At 45.1% G+C, this 19,760-nt stretch overlaps 1 long non-coding RNA gene across 1 annotated transcript; it reads left to right on the plus strand.

Moving 5' to 3' along the window:
• Positions 1-2,113: 2,113 nt before the first annotated feature.
• Positions 2,114-12,058, plus strand: LOC125320010. The gene is made up of 3 exons (XR_007200958.1): positions 2,114-2,124; positions 7,298-7,300; positions 11,949-12,058. It is a non-coding gene; the product is annotated as an uncharacterized LOC125320010 (long non-coding RNA).
• The last annotated feature ends 7,702 nt before the right edge of the window (positions 12,059-19,760 follow it).

The raw sequence follows: 19,760 nt of genomic DNA on the forward strand, positions 1-19,760 counted from the left end.
CAAGGTTTCATATTCAGTCAGTTAGCTTGGACAACAGCTTCCACCTGTGCTCTCTGCAGCAGAGACAAAACCTGCCTAGGTTTCCTGATTTTCATTCCCTATGCAGCCCGTAGTGCAGCATCCTGCTGCAAGCTCAGTGGATCATTTCCAAGTCAATGGAAACTTCCAACTGAGCCATGCTTAGCAACTTCACTGCTGCCTTTCCTGCTCTGCAGAGCCCTTGTTTCTCTGCATTCTTCATGCCTCTTCTCACCTGTGCAGAGCATGGAGAAATCACCAGCAGCTGAGATCCAAGGCTGTTTTGGCTGCCACGTCATGGCTGTTCCTCCAACGATCAGTGATGTGACAGGCTTTGCTATACAGAAATCAAACACCATTAGCATGCATGACATCTTTTTTTTTTTTACATATGGTCATTAGGCATCTTTGGTGAAAGATTTAGCTTTGGTTTCTGAGGCCTTTGTAACAGTCATCAGAGGGTGATGGCAAGGACAGCGAAGGAGGAGTGTGTGGCACTTCCCTTCTCCGCAGGAGGCATGTGCACACCTACATCCCAGATGACAGCAGCTTGGTACCCTCTTGACCTTCTCCTCTCCAGGCTGAAAAAGCCCAGCACCCTTCTCTTCTGCCCCTTACTGTTTATTAAGCTGTGCATACCCTCTGAGACATCAAAGTGTTTTCTTTTCTTTTTTGCTACTTCTTCCTTGTGTAGTTATCTCCTAAACGCCTCTCCCATCATGGGTTACTCAAGTGCAAAGGGATTGCTTCTGACCACTTTCAACGAGAAAGTGAACCACCCTGAAGAAGCAGCCCAGAGACCCAGCCAGTGTCCCACCATCCAGATCAATGGAAATGTGCTGCAGAGAAGTGGTAATCCCAAGAAAAAGCCCACTTAAACTCCCTGTAGGTCTCTTTGGTCTTTTTTTATTTTCCTTCTCAAACTCCTCTTGCTGGTGCTTAGCTCTGAGGAGACGCACTGCTCACAGGGCAGCAGGCTGCATTACCATCCTAAGAACACTCTGTCTCCAGCAGATCCTCTTTGCAGTCTCCACTTGCATGAGCTGTTGAGTGGTTAAGTGTGGATTCAAGCCTCCTTGTCATAGCCGGCTAGGCAGGCATTTCCCTGGTGACACCTGGTGCTTCCTGCTGGAGAGGTGAAGGCCCTTGAGCCAACTGGAGTGGGGGAGCACACAGACCTAGGGGACTTCTCTTTGCCACTGTGCTTGACTACAAAATGTGCTGTGGCCTTAATCACACACGGCTTGTGCCTGTGACACAATAGGATACAATGTGAGACACAGCCTTTCCTGAGCCACTGAACAGCAGTTAAGGCTGTTTCTCTGCAGCTACTTCTCCAGGATGAACCACAAAATATACCCTAGTTAGTGAATGGGAGGATTTAGCTGGTTTCAGTGCTTGGGAGCAACTAGTTTCTGCTGAAATCATTGGAAATCCCTGCTCCCACATGAATCAGGCATCCAAAGTCCATGGTTCTCCACACTGAGATGCTATAACAAACTATCCTGATGCATCCTAGCAGCCTAGGTACCAGGCCACTAAAAACTGCATGCTAAAAAGTTCCAAGTACTTGCTGATGCCAGTCTCATGTCCAAAAGCTGCCAGGCAAATCAGTGGAAATACCTGAGAAAGACATTTTCATGTAAAAATCTTGCCTTTCTCATCACTTTTTTATGCAGGCCACATTTTGTGTTGCTTGATTGTCCAAGGAAAGAAAAGCGCTGAACATTCAGTGAGTAGATCTAATGTGAAAAATGGGATTTGGGGGGTGCTTGAATAAAATTGAATAGGGAGGTGGACATGCTCTGCAGCGTGTTGAGGATGTCAGAGGCAGTTGCTGCAGGTTTCCTGCACATGCTGCAGAGAAGGTGATGCAGGACTACAATGCACTACAGAGGGACACAGCTTTTCTGACTTCCTGTTTCCTAGGCTCCGTCCTCTTTTCTGCGTTCTTTTGTTTTGTGACTGCAGGAAAGACACTTTCTTTAAGAAAGTCCTGAAAACTCAGAAACATGGATCTTTCTAAACTTTCCAGTTAAATATTTGCTGTCCCAGACAGAAAATGCTTCATTCATCAATTGTCTGAATGCCCCCACCTGGAAAAGAGTTACAGAGCCTCAGAGATCTTTCAGCAAACAAATTCCCTCTCATTACTGACTCTGTGGGCATGACTGCTCTCAGAAAACTTGAAAGTCAAGCTGCTCAGGAGTGCTGCCCATACATGTTTACCTTGTACTCCAGCTTCCCTCTTCAGACTAAATCAGGTACTTTTTGTCTGGTTTGCCTAAACAAGTACAGCTGAGGAACGAATGCTGGAGCATTCCTGGGGGTTCAGCCAGGCTAGCCCCAGGTTTCTGACACTCCTTTCTGTATGATTCCTGTAAACTCCAGGTTAACCAGCAACACCTGCATGCTCCTCAGCACCACACAGAAATATCAGAAATGCTTATATATGTATATTTTTTATGTGTACTTGACCTTACTCCTATACCTTGCTTCAGGCTTGTTCTTTCACATGAAGTACAGCTGACATCTGCAAAAAGCTAGTTTTTAACCCAAGGTCAGACTGTGGGCTGCCCTGCCTGTGGAAGCAGGCATTTTAGGCCTTGAACTTGAGCTGCCTGCCTCTGAGAGGCCATGGGGCTAAGCTGGAAGTTGCAAAGGTGGCCGTGAAGGGCAAACCATTTCCTCTGCAGCCTGGACTGGTCCTGTCAGAGCTTCACAGGAAGGAGCACAACCCCACGATGTTCCACAGAGGTGTGGTAACCATCCCCCTGAGCATAACAGGCTGAAAGACGCCACGTTCAGCAGGAGTAAATAGCTTTGCAATGTGCTGGGTGGAGGACATGACTGCAGTGTGGTGAGCTGAAATCAGTGCAATAGTCTAAAACCACCCACACCCCAGCTAGTGAACTTGTGAGCAGTGAGTGTGCTGCGTGTTAACAGTTTCAGTGAAATTTCAAAAACTGATACCAAATGTTTTTCTTTCCCAGCAATTCAGTTTATTTAATTCCTCACATATTAAGTATTGACATATTTCAGAGCATCACAAAGAGAGCCTTCTGCTCAAAGGATAATGTGAATTCATACCTGATATGATTACTGTGCTGTTGGCTGGTTGGAGTAGCCCTTGGGAAAGATCTGGCCTACAGATTTTGCGGCATTGCTCCACAGTTATTGTCTGAAGCTTGTACCTATACTGGAAAGCAAATGGCAATACTGCAAGCAAACAGTCATTTGCCTAAGCCAGACAGGTTTCTCTGCAGCTGAAGAGAAAGTAGCCAGAGCATTATGTCTCCAGTGGTCAATGCCTATTGAAGAAATGTATGCAAGAGCATTTTGTCAGTAAAAAGAAAATAAATGGTAAAAAAAAAAAAAAAAGAGAGAAAAAGCCAAACTAATAAAGGAGAGAGCGGAACATGTAAGAGAGAAGTAGCATGCTTTATTTACACATTTGTTCAGTACTGACATGGAAGGGGGTCAGATGAAGGTGCTGCCAAATGCCAGGATGAAATCCTGCCTCTAAGTATCATTCTCTAACCTGTCCAGAGTCCAGACATTCGCCACCACCTGACCACAAGGTCCTGCGCTGCTCACACTCCTGCTGCTTAATGCCTTGCATGGCAAACAGCACCTCTTTCCCGTGTGGGCTCCCACTGTTACCGGTGTCAGTCTCACATGGGAGAGGACATGAGCCATCATTGCAGGGACCAATTCTAGTCTGTGTGAACAGACTGGTACATACAGCCATAGAAGCATTAGAATATCATCAGAAGAAAACTTACGTTCCAAGGGTGGCCACAATTCCTGTGTACACAGCAGGGGTGGAAGCAGACATCATTTGCTGGCAGATTGAAGAGTGATCAGTGCAAGGCCACGGAGATGGTGGGTGGGTCTAGTGCACCTGGTGGAGAGAGGAGAGATGGAGGGAATCAGGCTTTGTCAGCATGGAGAAGGGATGTCTCAGGGAAGCCCTAATTGCAATGTCCTCTGACTTACAGACAGTTACCAACCTTCTCTTACAAGTTCACAGGGATGCCTTGTTTTAAAAAGTCTTGTTTTGACCCTTGTCCTAAGGGACAAATGGGACACATTGCTGCATGGGTAATTCTGTTTGCACATAAGGAATAAAACAACAGTGGGAATGGGACAGGGCCAAAAGAGGTGGTGGGAAGTCCACTGCTGGACATGTTCAAAATTTAGCTACTCAAGGCCCTGACCAAGCTGACCTTGCTTTGAAGGCAGTTGAGCTTGGAAAGGGGGGTGGGAAAAAGACCTTCAGATGTGCCTCCCCACCTGGATGTTTAATTCTGTGTGCACAGCCTGCAGCTCCCAGTCATGTGTTTATCATGCCTTAAAAAATAATTTCTGAGTAATCCTGAGGATTATTTACGTGACCCTGGGGCTCACTCATGTGAGTACCAAGTGTAGGACTTGCTCTTAATTGAAGAGCTAAATATAAATCAGCAGCCCAACAGGATTACTCAGTCTGCAGCAGTGTCTGTCAAATGGGCATGTGTGCTTTCCATTCATTTCTTTCAGATGTTGCTCTGATATAGCATTTTCTGCAACATTGTGTAGCTACATAGAATGATTGAAATCGGCAACTTTCCACCTGTTTCTGGTAGGAAGGAAGGTCAGGTCTACTTTCAGTGTGTGTTTCAGGTTTGTTTCGTGTCAGGTTAGAGAAGTGCTGCAAATCAAGTTTTACATCGTTGACCTGTTGATCTCTATTATCAAAATGTTTGGATGCACATAGAAGAATCCCTAATTCACCTTTACTGGTGCTTTGTGATTTCATGGGAGTGGGTCTTGTCAGCACCTCTGCAACCAGTTCATCTGTCTCAGCTTTCATGGACCAAGAAAGCTATTTTAATGTTAAGCAAGCTGGTTTTACTCTTATTCATTCACAGATTTTCCCCACACCACGCTCACACATGGGAATAGAGAGGTCTATTCCCAAGTGATCTGGTCAGGATCACTTGGGATGGCACAGTGGATGAGGGACACCAGGTATCAAGTTTTTCATTGAGTCTCCTGCAGCCCCTGTTGGGGGTACCTCTTGGTAAGTTGGTTTTTGGGCAGGTCGTGTGTACTCTCTAGGATACACGTGTTGCTACAGGGGGATAGTTTTGCCTCTGCTGCTTTCAACATCATTTTTCCTCAGTTTGGGTTTCATGAGAGGCAAGAAAGAAATGTGTTCTGGGCCCTGGTTGCCATCCTCCTGCTGTCAGGCCATACGGTCTCTTGTTTGTAAGTCACCACCTAATCTCAGCATAGGCCTCCTGGGCATGGCACAAGAAACTGCATTCAGTCAAAACAAACTCTCCAACTTTAGGCCTGCTACAAGAGTCCTGTAAAATGCAATTAAAGGAGCTCAGAAAAATTCAGATTGGAAGGTATCTTTGGAGGTCTCTGTTCCAACAATCTGCTCCAAGCATGGCTGACCACAAAGCCAGATCAGGTTACCTCCAACAGTGGAGATCCCACCATCTCTCTGGACCACATCCAAGGACTGCACCATGCTTGCGTGATGATTTAATCTCTGTTTTCTCAAAAATTTTCTTGGATTGAACTTAATTCGGGATGCTGCCTGATCAGTGCCATCAAGCAGTGGAGAGGCACTTCCTTCTACTGGCTTTCAAGGACCACCCAGACCCTGGTTAGCCACCAAGGTCACAGCTGACCTTCCTTGCTGTCCACCAGGATTGCAGCCCTTCTGTCCAGACCAAGGGCCTCATTCACTGCTGGGCTCCTCACAGCCGGGGCAGGACACATCCTTTGCTCAGGCTGTGCTCCAGGAGGTTCATGGCACCCCATTTCTGCAGCCTGTTGAGGTCCATCTGCAGGGTTGTGTTCCCCTTCAGCTGCTCCCCCACTGTGGAACAATCTCCAGTGCCCTACATCCTCTCTTCTAAATTGTTGATAACAATATTAAAAATACTGGCCTGGTATTAACCCCTGAGAAATGGCATGTGTAGCTGTCTGCCAGCTACTCTTTGACTGATGGACCTCTATCCTTGAACCTAACAGCCCATCCAGTTTTCCACTCACGTAACAGTTCACCTGTACAATCCATAATTTCATCAGTTTACCTACAAAAGTAATGATCAAAAACTCCAAAATAACTCTTGCAAAAAGATCTCCCTTCCTAAACCATCATAATTTGCAGACAGAAACTTTGTTTTTGTCATTTTGATCCTTTGGTGTTGGCCCAGCCCAGGAATCAGCACGTTGGGTTTTGTGCCTGCTATCTGAATACCCTGTTATTGTAACAAACTACACCCACTCGTCATTTAATACTGGCACCAGCAAAAGCAGTTTGTCATATGTGAAAACAAGCAGGGAAATCCATCTTTTGTAAACTCCTGAAGTTAGAAAGTTCATGTATTGTTGATCAGACAATAAAACAGGTATCATGAAGGAAAGGGACTGACAGTGCCTTGTAAATATAGTTTTACTAATTAGAAAAAAAAAAAAGTAGCACTGATGCTTTTATTATCTTGGGACAAAAAGTGAGCTACTGGAAGGAGTTATAGGCAGCAAAGAAACATGGCTTTATCTGCAGGTTGGGTGTGCTTTAATCTGACATCCTGACAATGCTGTATGGTGAGTAATACCTAGAGTATGTCTGCCAAAGCTCTAGAGCCAAAGCACAGAGTCTACCTGTCACTCCAAAAAGGCCCAAATGAATAGCAGGACGCTAATCCCTCGGGCACCACATAGCCTGATGCATCTGTCTCCTACAGTAGGGAGGGAGATGATGCTTCCTTTCAGATTGCTACAGGTGTGGAGCTCCCACACACAGAGAAAAATGCACTGCTGCTAAAGCTTTCTGGTAATGGAAAGTAACATGCTTAAACTCCCAGGGCACTTGTAATTCACTGTTTCAGAACTAAAACTTACCTTTCTCAGGATGACCCCATATCTCCATGCATTTCAAAGTTTGCTTTGCTATGACGAAGTATTAGGTGAGAAGTTTAGACATTGTTTCTCTGCATGCTTCCCTAAAACCTTCCCTGTTTCTTTTTAGAAAAAAGCATTTAACTGACAAATCCATGAATTGCTCATACAACTGGTGAACACTGTAAGTTATTAGATCTGAACCAATAAAAGCCTTTTCCAAATGATATATATAAAAATTTTGACTTTTACTTTACAGGAAATGTATCTCGAATTGTTTTTACACCACAATAAAAGTTAAGAGAAGATGTCACCTCTGTATTTGGTCTTTTTTTTGTAAGTCATTATTGTGTTAGTACTGGTGCTTACTGAGCAGGAAGTAATACTTACCCTCTCAATCAGTATTTCAAAGAATCCTTTACAGAAGTTCCTGAAAACACCCAGCATCACCTTCCTCCTGAAAGGGTCCTTCAGATGGGCTTTTTCTATCAGTTTCTCACTTCAATCACCTTTATTTCCTTAACTAGCTGTGAGCACTGCGTGATCTACCTGAATAGCTTGGAATCTCTGCTACTAGCTAAAGGCTGTGGATTTCACCCATTTTAAAAAGACAAACACATCTAATTGTATCTAGAATAACTCCATTGCAAACCAAACAACAAAAATAAGCACTTGTCTGTGAGAACTTTCTTAGTCATGTCACCCTAGACACAGTATTGTCCTATCAGTTTTGCAGCTGAGAAAAGAAGCACATTTTTGGAAAAGTGTTCACAGATGAGTAAAATGAAACAATTGGCTCAGTCACTGCATGGGTACAATAGATTTCAAACCCATTAGATAGCAACAGGGAAGTTTTTCTGCAATTGTTCTCAGAAAAAAAGAAAAAAGTAATTTTAGTGCACAGTCAACTTCTGATCTCTGCTTCTTCCACTGCCTGGAATGGCAGGACCTGGATTTGTTTCGATCATTTCATTATTGTCATGTATAGGAGAGATGGAAAGAGGTGCCTTTCTGGAGTGTTCAGGCACATATTTTAAATAGAGTCCTTTTTGCTACCAAATCAATTAAGTGTCTATGCTGTCACAGTGCAAAGCATTTCAGTGAAAAGGATGCAGCAGGAACATTGCACCTGCTATCAGGACGAGGCCCCTGACTTGCTTTCCTCCCTAGTGAATCCCACATCTCAGGAGTACAAAAATTTTCAGTCCTGCTTTTGGGGTCACAGATTTGAGCTCTGCTGGTTCAGCTGCAAGAGGTGTGAAAGGTGCAAAGCTGAGGGTCATCGGCAGACACAGACCTTGAGTGGCTTACCCTACTAAACCAAAAGACCTCTCTGTTGAATACTTACTTAGTAGATCAGTGACAACAGGGTACAAAGGCTTTACTGATCAGAAGCCACCTTTCGAACTCCACCCTGAAACCAGAAGCATGCTATGCTGTCATGTGCATGTACAAAATATCCAGCTTAGCACGGATCTGCCATATCCTGCCCCAGCTTCCGCTTTCAGAGTGATTTAAGGTGGAGCTCATGTGGAGTGACTGTTATGTTGCATCTCCAGGTGATAACTGCCCTGCTGATGAAACACAGTGTCAGCACCTAAAAGCTGTGGCGGCAGTCTGTTGGGCAGTAGGAAGAAATAAAGAATCACTGCTACTCAATGCTACTCAGCCTTCCAGGAACAAGAAATCTAGCTCCTTTGCCTGGAGAGAGCTGCAGCTGCAAATGCAGACACCCCTCAACTACAAAGCAGATCTGCTTTATCCCTGTCTTCCAAGAACCAGCCAACATCCCATGTATCATAGTTGGATTAAGCTTTGACTTGTTTCTCTCTTCTGGCCCCCAAGCTCATCCCTGTGCCTGTATTTGGCAGCTGCAGCAGAGCTTGGTACTGCTGGCAGTACCTGGAGACAGTGCTGAGCCATGCAGAGGGAGAAGTGGGAGGGTAAGGGGGGAGAGGCGGTGGCTGCCCAGGTCTGCTTCACCATGGCTCCCTGCGCTAGCAAGCTCCCTCTAACAGGAATGCCATCAGCTCCCCTGGCCAAGGAGGGATGTGACAACTAGTTTACTTATTGGCCCCTCATAGATCAGTGTCTGTGCTTGGACTGTGATAACTTTTGGGGCTACATCAAACTTACCACATGCAACAGGTTTAATTGTTGTACTGGAAATACGTCTTCTGCTTATCTTTGGAATCATTTCTCCTCTCCTCACCCCACCCTCCCCTGCATTTTGAAGACTTAAGTATCAAGTTCACATCTATCAGTACAAAAAATAGCAGGACATGCTCTATCATGTCCTGGACACGCTAAGCCAAAAAATGAGGGAGCTGCACCCTTTTCCCCTCATTTAGATTCTATCTTTTATATGCACTTAAAATGTTCACATAAAGCTTTATCACGCCCAAACCATTTCCGAAGCAATGAGCAGTCACATTTACTATTAGAATTTTGAAGGACTGTAATTCCATAGTAATTTTACCACTCCCTCTGACAGTCGTTTTGTATTTCTGATTCTATATGTGTCTCATAAACAAAACAGCCCAGAACATGTCAATCACATTATCAGCACAGAGAGGATTACTTAGAAAGGCACTTAGAATTTGCTCTGCACTCCTGGCAAGTCCAAAATAGCAGGTAGCCCATCTTACTCTGCAGTAGGATTAACACTGATGGAAAAAGTGTTAGTACCTTTCTGGTGTTCATGTAACCCAATCCTCCTATGAATTTAGAGATGCATAAAATAACAGATACTTTAGTTGGATATGTATGAAAAAAATCTCACAACTTTACTTTGGAGTACCAAAACCTACCCATTCTTTCTGTAAACTTCAAAGTTTGAGCTGAAATGGAATTTTCCTTTGAGCAGTCTTCAGGACAGTATGCTAGGCCGGTTTGTGAGCCCAGAAGTTTTACTATTCCATGTTTTTTCCACCAGAGAAATGTTGTATTTTGGTGCATTGTGGACCATTACTTAAAATGGTTTCATAGCTTTGAGGCTCAGCACTTCTAGAAGGCCTGCTTTGGGTACCTACACCCTGAGGATCTCAGACACTAGGGAATTGAGTCCTGTCTTGATTTTGTAACCACAATGCAAAACAGCCAGTTGAGCTTTAACTCCAGGAGCTAAATAGTTGTAACCAAACAGGTGGAATTTCATTTTTGCCTGCCTAGTTATCTCCTCAGGCACGTAAATGTGACCACTTTCACAACAATGAAATTAGGCTGAGACACAAAAAGTCATAAAGACCTGTGATTATGGAATAGTTAAAGCCAGGATAAAAGCATTACCTTCCTCTTTATATACAGGAAAAATTTATTTCAAAACCCATGGGGAGTATTTTCTTAGAACATGTCTGCAATATTGCTAGACACAAGTCATACTCCCAGAGACAGAGGCATGTTCCTGGATTGGGAAGTCATCTTCAGGTCCTGAAGAGCCCACAAGGTCCATCTAATTATCATCAGGTTATTATCATCAGACAACTACGGCAAAAAGGCATGACAAAAGATATTTCTTGACTGTGTAGCTGATATGATCTTCAGGAAAAAGCCTTACTAATTTTTGATGTTGATACGGAAAGTCCAATCTGAACAGCAGCAAGGTTTTCCTTGATGTGCAGAATCTAACATGCAAAAGTCAGAGCAAGAAGTATCAAAGGACAGTTCATGATTTCCTTTCTCAGTAAGAGATCAGGGTTGCAGGTCAGCCCCTTTCTGCTGAACACCTGTGAACCTTGTGCACTGGGTCATCATCAGTGCATTTCCACTCCCTCCCCAGCAGAATTTCTGCACCTCGGGAAGGACAGGGATCACCTTGATGGTTACGCCTTGAGCCTGACTGCAGGCAGGATCAATTGCAAATCGTGTCTTCTGTCACCCTGTGTGCTGCTGGTACATCTCTCATGAGCTGAGTAACTCTCAGTGGGGCTCAGTCCATTTAAGCATCCGTCAACCAAGATGTGCTGCAGCATTGTGTCAGCCAGCATGTGCAGGGTGTGCTGCCACAAGCTCTGATGGATTTCTTAGGGTGCTCCATACTTTTCTAAAAGCCATGCTTCCATGGACATAGGAGTACATAAGTATTTCAGCTTTCAACTAGTGGTAGGGAAAACATGACATTTGAACTCAAAGATTTGGAGGAAAAAGAATTTCAACTTCAAGTCTGGTCTTGAATGCCTAGTGGCATTTCGTGATGGAGTGACTCCATCAATAGACAAGGGAAGGGCTACAGATAACATTTATCAGGACTTCTACAAAACCTTTGGCATGGTTCCCCACAACATCCTTCTCTAAAATGGAGAGAGATGGATTTGATGGGTAGACTGCTAGACACTTAAGAAAGTGGTTGGACTGTCACACCCAGAAGGTAGTGTGGCCAAGAGCTCAGAGTCCCAGTGGACATCAGTGACAAGTGGTGTGCCTCAAGAGGCTGTATTGGGACCAGTGTTATTTAATACCTTCATTAATGACATAGACAAAGGAATCAAGGGCACCCTTATTGAGTTTGCAGATGACACCAAACTGAGCGGTGCTGTTGACACTCCTGAAGGACAGGATGCCAACCAGAAGCACCTGGACAAGCTCGAGAAGCGGGCCCATAGGAATCTCATGAGGTTTAACAAGACCAAGTGCAAGGTGCTGCTCCTGGGTCAGGACAACCCCCAATATCAGCACATCTGGGGATGAACAGATGGAGAGCAGCCCTGTGAGAAGGCCCTGGGGGTGCTGGGGGATGAGAGGCTGGACATGACCCAGCCATGGGCACTCACAGCCCAGAGAGCCAAACGTGCCCTGGGCTGCATCCAAAGCAGCGTGGGCAGCAGGGGAGGGAGGGGATTCTGCCCCTCTGCTCTGCTCTGGTGAGACCCCACCTGGAACACTGCATCCAGCTCTGGGGTCCCAGCACAGGAAGGACAGGGACCTGTTGGAGTGAGTCCAGAGGAGGCCACCAAGTCAGTCAGACAGCTGAAGCACCTCTCCTGCGAGGAATGACTGAGAGAATAGGTTTTATTCAGCCCAGAAAAAAGGCTCTGGGGTGACCTAGTGGCAGCCTTCCGGTGCCTAAAGAGCTTACAAGAGAGTTGGAGAGGGACTCTTTACAAGGACATCTAGTGACAGGACAAGGGATAATGGCTTCAAACTGAGAGAGAGTAGATTCAGATTAGCTATTAGGCAGAAATTCTTTACTATGATGGTAGCGAGGCAACAAGTTACCCAGAGAAGTTATGGATGCCCCATCCCTAGAAGTGTTCAAGGCCAAGCTGGACAGAGCTCTGAGCAACTTGGTTTAGTGGAAGGTGTTCTTGACCATGACTGGGGGATTAGAACTAGGTGACCTTTAAGGCCCCTTCCAACCCAAAGCATTGTATTATTCTGTGATTATTTATTAAAAATTTACTGTTACAAGATAACACCTTGCCTTAAATTTGCTTCTGCTTCACAGAAGGAAATTTGGGGCATAATGTCACAATCAGATGTGGCTGTGCACATATTACAATACAAAGCGAAGACACACATCCAATTCAACTACAAGCAATTACGTGTAAGTGCCCACTCTTCTGGGAAGATGCATTTATGTGGAGTTCACCCTAGATGCCTTTTCTGCTTATTTGTGAAGCCTGCTTATACAGGAATGAACTACCCCAAACACACAAACACAGCTTGACATGACCATCTTCGGGGCATCTGATCTATTCCTGGCATTCAGAGATACAAGGCACTGCCAAAGAACAAGGAAGCAAAAGAATCAACTTGTTACATGTTCTCAATAGATAAATCCTGGGATTTCAGCCGTTCCTGAAAATCTGTTTAATGAGAATGGATGAGTGATCTGCTATTCTGACTACTCAAAACCTTGAAAATAATCAAGATGTCATTGATTTCCAAAAGGCAAAATAAAGCTGTTCCTAAACTCTTCTTCCTCTGTGCAATCCTGAAAAAAAATTGATGCAAGGAAATATGCATCAACTTTAATACTAGAGAACTCAGCAAGAGCACTTCCAATCGCCTCTGGGGAAATGCAAACTTGCTTTGCAGTGTACAGAATTTAGTCAGCTAGCAGCTTACATGAGCACCTTCTGGTTTTGGAGTGATGAGTCAAATCTCTTAGTTATTTCTGTCATAAAAGAAATTATTTTCTACATTTAAAAAAAATCTTATGGTAGACGGAGGGGAGCAAGGGGGCTGTACAAGAGACTTGATCCTTTTTGGGTTTTTTTGCTTTTGCTCATGGTAAGAAGATCTCACTTCTCAGAGACAGATGAATCTTCTGGAACCTTGACTCTTCCTTGCCTTGTACTGCTGTATAAACAGGAGACAGTGAATGGAAAGCTGTACAAGAAGGCAAGTCTCCCATTTGAAGGCTGTTTTAACCTCCTCTAACAACCCGGTTGTCACAATGGAATGAAACAGAAAGACCATCTTTCCTACACATAGGTTGAAGAGGCATTTTGTGCCCATGTAAAACCTGTGCCATAAACAAAACCCCTGACTCTAGTACAGCATCTGTTTTTTTAGCAGAGGGCTGGACTGCACCACTGCTCCTGCTGCTCCTCAAGCAGCCTCAAGCTGTACTCCTCTGAGGAAGACTAACTGAAAGCGGGAGCAGACTGACTCCAGTGTGCTGTGCCACTGTGCCTATTAAGAGTTGGTCAAGCTTAACTGCATACACACAAAAGTGTATCCCTTACTACAGCAGCTAAAACCAGTGGTAAACAGAAAAATGTAGGTGCAGCTGTTTCTTCCCCACAACCTTCCTAATTAGGTCTAAAAATGTCTGTAAGGCGAGCCCTGCCCCATCTTTCTGAAACCAGTCACTACATGTGCTTGTCAAAAGTACTTGCGCCCCATTCTGTAAAAAATGCTGGTTAGAAAATGCAAAAACATAGAGTGAAACAATGTAAATATCAAATAATAAAAAGTCATTAAGAAATGTTTGTAAACACAGGGAAGGTGGCAGGATGTCGGTATACTGGACTTGCACAGAGGATTTCTAAAAAGCAGTATTGTTTCATGTATGAGTGTAAGACAGAATATATGAATTGGGCAAGGAATATAGCCCTGTGCAGCTAGAGGTTTGTAGAGAACTCTCAAAATTAATACAGCAAACAACAGGAGCTCTGAGCCAGTGTCCTGTCACTGTATAGAAGCATACTCCACTGTTCCTGTGTGTCCCAGACAGCTTTCAGCAACAGAAGGCACGCATTGTGAAGATGTGCCATCACTTTCCTTTCCACACAGCTGCCAGACCCAGCAACAAAAGATAACGTCAGGACACATCTTAAAGACTGTCTAGCACAAAGCATACCCAAACCCTGCACAGAGTGGCTGTGCCCCTCTGCTCTGCACATCTGGAATTTTAAAGACAAGTTTTGGGTTCCCCAAGAGATGAGAGATATTGATAGACTGAGGAGTTCAAACACAAGATCACAAAGATGTCCTGGAGATGGGAGTGCAGAACACTACAGGTGGAAGTGGAGGAAACTGATCTTCCGCCTGAGGAAAAGACTGCAGTAGGATCAATTTGCAGTCAGCCACTGCCTACTCAACCAAGAGACACCTCTTCTCTGAGGCACATGAGGAAATGGTGAGACAACAGGCATGAGCTGCAACACGGGAAATTCTAGTCGGATATAAGAAAAAAATTCTTTCCATCATTGGTGCAGACAAGGCCCAGATAGGAGGTGATGGGACTTCTGTCCTGGGAAATAATCCAGAGTAGATAGGAGAAGGCAACCTGACCTAGCTTTAGTGAGTCATGCTTTGAGCAAGGGGTGGACTGGGGGCCTCATTATGTTCCTCTTCTAATGTAAATTTTCCATGCTTTTAGTGACCCTCAGGTGTGGATTTTACAGTTTTTGGATTTGGGGACAAAGCATTTCTGAGCTTCATAGCCTTTGGAGTAATTGAAAGAGGGCCTGTTTTGCATGTCTGTGAACTCAGCAGGGGTCTGAGTATCCATTCTCTCACTCAACCTCTACCACTGTTTGCTGTGAGGCTTTCAGAGCCAGAAATATAATGAGATGTTGGATATGAGATACAAGTTTAAAAGACCCCAGCCCACTTTTTCCACTGAGAGGACTAAAAAAATGAAGTTGTTTGCCGTCTGCTTTTCTTTTTCTAGCTCCAGTCCCTACTTTCTGTGGGCCTTTGCATCTTGGTCTGCCACCACACCCAGAAGAGCCAGTCCTGAGCCTCCTTGGCAGCAGGCTCAGCCAAGACAGGGATGCATACCCTGGTGCTGCCTCCCACCCCAGTGCCCTTGTCCCAGATGTTAGTAGTGACGCAGGATGGAGGCGCACCACGGTGGTGTGGGGCAGTGCCATTCCCCCCTGGCCCCTCTACAGTCCCCTCATTGCGAGGTGGCCGCTAATGAACCTGGCCTTTGGAGCCACTTTCGGCTGCCCAGGAAGTAACGGTGTCCAGGAGAGGAAAGTTACTGCTGGAGAGGCCTTATCTCTGCTAGTCTTTGTGGTCCATGCCTTCCTTCACCCAGGCCTTACCCTTTCCCTTCTCTCAACCTCACTCATATATTTCTGTGCCCTGCTGTAGCTGAGGCACCTACCTGTGCTTTTTTCAAGAAGAAGAAGCCACTCATCTTTTGGTTTGTTACATGTGTTAACCCACTTAACAGCACTGCTGGAAGGGGACAAAAAATGAAAGCCTGGAAGGGAAATACCTCTTCCATTCATTTCTATCTCAGTTTTTTCAACTAAAACATGAGCCAGGTGCTAGTCTCACTCTTCCTCTTTTAACACTAAGCAAAGAGTTGGAATAAGCTGGTAGGACACACTGCGGGAAGTTTGTGGGCAGAGCCACTGGCCAGAAAGATTTGGTTTCATAGGTGTGTTTCTTTGACTTGAAACATTATTATTATTCTGTAAATGGGTTGACAAGGCAAACAAGCACAATTGCTTCGTAGGCAGTCAGTATGGACGCTGAAAGAGTCCCTTTGCCCATCCCTTCCACAGACAGCTACTGCCTTCCCACAATACTCCCAGTACAGAGCCTGTCTAACATGTTATTTTGTACGAAGAATTCAGCCAAATGAACCATAAAGCAATGAGACAGCCAAAAATGAAGCAAGTACAAACCATGCCCACAGCAGCAATCAGACAGGTTGAGAACTGTCTGCTCCTCCTTCATGGATGCTGTGATGAAGACCTAGCTGCACCAGTATGGCAGAAGGACTCTCATGAATGTTGTTCTCACCAGGAGCAAAGAGCAGAGTATCAAAGAAATAAATACCCTCCTTTGCCCTTTTTCTTCCTTGCTGGCCCAAATTCCCTCTCTCTTTAGTTTCCAGCTCCATTCTCTTTGGTGAACACAGCTAAAGAGCATCTGTGCCTTCCCGAGCAGCCAGTCAGCACCCACCATGGGCCAGTCCTGCACAGTGCCATTCCTGAAATCTAAGGTGTTGTTGGGGCCGCCAGAAGACTGCCAGTATAGACAAGCCTGTTTTCACTATCAATAATTTATCCTTAGATTTCCTGCATATTCCCAAGAGCTGAGCTACATGGCAGAAGAGCTGAAGCTGTCGGGGAGCTGGATGGTTTGCATGGCTACTCTTAACATCTACAGAAGCCACCACAGCTGTCCTTACTTGGGCAAGGGCATGAAGCCTCCAGACTTCTTTCCCTTTGGTGGCTAAAGGCCCTGAGATGCACAGCAGATTGGGAGGTAGCAGGGACAGACACTGTCAGCCAACTCCAGGGTATAGCCCTGAAGGATGCACCCTGGCAGGCCATGCTGTTCCAGTGTTACCAACACACTGGTGTAGGTCTGTTCCCGACAGCCCTGGCAGGAACATGTCCGAGCTCCTGCGTGATGCTGGCTTCAAGGTACCCCTCCTAATAACCTCTCACCTAAATATGTATAAACACTCACAACATCTGTTTTGACAGTGTTGCTGCTTAGGGGCAGGCTTCAGTCAGTGGAAGGAAGGGCAGTGCCCAAGGGCTAGAAATTCAGGTAATCTGGTGGGTCACCTGTGTGAGTGGGACCTTATGTGTGATTGAAATGGGTCTGACTTTGAGGGGATATATGTGAGGATTGTTACAGGAGTTTCCCAAAGGTACTCCCAGGCCTGGGTATTGTCTGGGAGTGTCTGAGCCAAAGCAGTGGCAAACACAGTGAGGGACACCACACAGAAACAATGGTGGTGGTATAGTCAGGCCAGAGCCCAGGTCCTGCCACACTGCAAAACACCCATACCCTGAAAAGTGGGGCTGATTCTACCTTCCTCCACCCCAGCAATCTCCAGGGACTGAAAAACAGTGGCAGAACTGCTAGGACACATGGTCAGATAGATACCCACAGTCGAAGAGGTTGTATGAATGATATCTCCCTGCACCAGTCAGCTTTCCTCCAGTCCTGAGAGTCTGGATGCCACCTACCCCAGTGTTTCATCTCATGGCATGTGTTTCAGTTGTTGCCAGGAGAAGCAGCTTTGTCCTGCCAGGACTTTGAGAGAAGGTTAATCTCCAATGACTCCTTGATCAAGAAAACAACTTGATTCTCCCAGTGGACATGGATTTGCTGCAAGGAATAAAAAGGGAGCACAGAAACGCTGCCCACCCTTTGTGTTTGTTAAAACACTTCCTTTGATATGCAGCCACTGGAAGAAGCTCTCATATGTAGAAGATCCCCTGCAGGATTTGGTGGGAGTTAAAGGAAAGCATAGAGCTTGTATTTAGGTGAAGTTTTGGGTCATGAAGCTAAACTGGGGGATGGGGAAGGACAGGTCCCTGGGATTTAAGACCAAAGCAGCATACCTGTCAAGTCTTCTCTTATCACAGGTGATCTCATTGCACTACAGAGCTGCCCTATTGTTGTATGTGTACCTAAAGTGTCACCATAATGGCTGTACTTTGACCTGTGGGGGTAGCTCCTGGGCAAAGACACCAGAAACAATGGTTTGAAAGAAGGGTTTAGATAAAAATTTGCTCCTTGCTGCTTTCTGGGCTATTCTTAAAGCACAGTTTTTTCTTGTCAGCAGTATTTTATGACTTTGAAGGAGAAAATATTCTAACAGAAAGAGAGGATAATTCTGTAAAAAGCACAGGGCATCTTACTAGCATAACATTCCTAGTAGAAAATTACAGACTACTGCTTCATCTGTTCTCCTGCTGCCCCCCTGAGTGCCCATGGCTTACTTTAGGACAGACACATCTGCACAAAGAGCAGCTCTTGCTCTGAGTGCCACAAGCCTCACACAATAAGCTTCTGAGTTCTGGGCTGTGCCAGCAAAAATGGGGGCTAACTCCTAGGCCAAGTCCAAACCCGTGTATTTACAAATATTTAAGAGATGCTGAAAGCAGATAGAAAATCCTGCCAGTCTTCACCCGTCTAAAAGCTGAGTGCTTTTCAGCCTGAGCTGAATTTTAACACTCTTCTCCCCAAACACTGCGTCCCCCCTGCTCAGTGATTTCCTTTGCAGAAGGCAACTCAGAAAATAAAATAGCTCCATTTCTTCCAGGGATGTCTGAGAAGCCATTTTCTAACAGTAAAACTGACAGATTAAGCTGCTTTAATAATTATGGTATTACCTTGACCTGAATTGCTTTCAGGGCTTGAGGATTCTGCTGTGACCCTCTCACATGAAAGTGCTTGCAGGGGGAATGACTCCAGTGTTTGTTACCTGTTGTGGGGCCTCCAGGGTCCATTGCAAGCTGCTGCAAGAACTCTCTTCTCCTGCCAGATGTTTCTGTAGCAGCCTCACTTCATGGGTCACATCACCTCTAAAGGGCCTCTTCTACTTTCCAGTCTTCCTAGTCCCACTGCAGAGTAGCTCTCGTGAGTGCCCCTGCCTTAGAGGCCACCACTGAAACATCCTGCATCCTCTCAACACCTGGAGCTGACAGAGCCATTCCCACACATGGGATCAGTCTGGACTCTGAAACTGGCCCTGGTAATGAAACAAATATGTAAAACTACTCCACATACATCTGTGGGGCCGTCTGTGTTACTCTCCCAGTGACAAATGAGTGAGTTTTCAGAAACTGTCTTCAGCAGTATCTTTTGACCATTGTAGGCAGGAAAGAAAAGAGGGAAATTAAATAAAAGGAGCAATTTTTCTTCAAAAGTGCTTTCATAATACAATTTTCCTCCTTGGGGCAGGGGGACGGACTGTCTCTGTTTCCAAGTGCATCTCAGCAGGCAGAAAATTAGGCAACATGGAAATGGTCACGCCACCACTGGGACCTTCACTGAAGATGCCTAAAGGACCAGGGCCTGGAAAAAGGATAAGGTGACAGTGGTGCTGGTAAAGTCTTTTCCAGGTCATAATTTTTGTCTACATCACTGCGAAGCCTTCAACAACGAGAAAAAACATTACATAAACAATCAGCTAGTTCTTTCCTCCTTGCTAAACATATCTAAACACCCTTTTAAATCTCCTCTTTCACATGTCTCTCACAATGCCAATGGAGTAATGTTTAACCTTTATCTCCCTGGCTCAGAAAGGAGATGGAAGAACTGGAAAAGGATAGAAGTATACTGGGAGGATAATGAGAAGTAAGAAATAGCCAACTATACGAAGACATGGTGGTCTAGAAAAGAGATGACTAGCATGAAAGCAGATCCTCTCAGCACTGAGAGGCAAGGAGAAGGTCAACAGGCAGTTAAGTACTCATGTGTCTCCCAGTACAAGAATAAAGAGGCAACAAATGAAACCAGCAGATGGCAGCTTCACATTCAGCCAGAGGATTAATTTCTTCTTACCACACAAAATCCAGCTGTGTGACCCATTATTGTTAGTCGTTGTAGATCCAGTAGTCTTGCCTGGATTTAAAACCCACGAGATAAATTCACAGAAATAGATGGACAAAGTAACAGGAAAA

This window comes from Corvus hawaiiensis, chromosome Z, assembly GCF_020740725.1.
Source record: "Corvus hawaiiensis isolate bCorHaw1 chromosome Z, bCorHaw1.pri.cur, whole genome shotgun sequence".
NCBI lineage: Eukaryota > Metazoa > Chordata > Aves > Passeriformes > Corvidae > Corvus > Corvus hawaiiensis.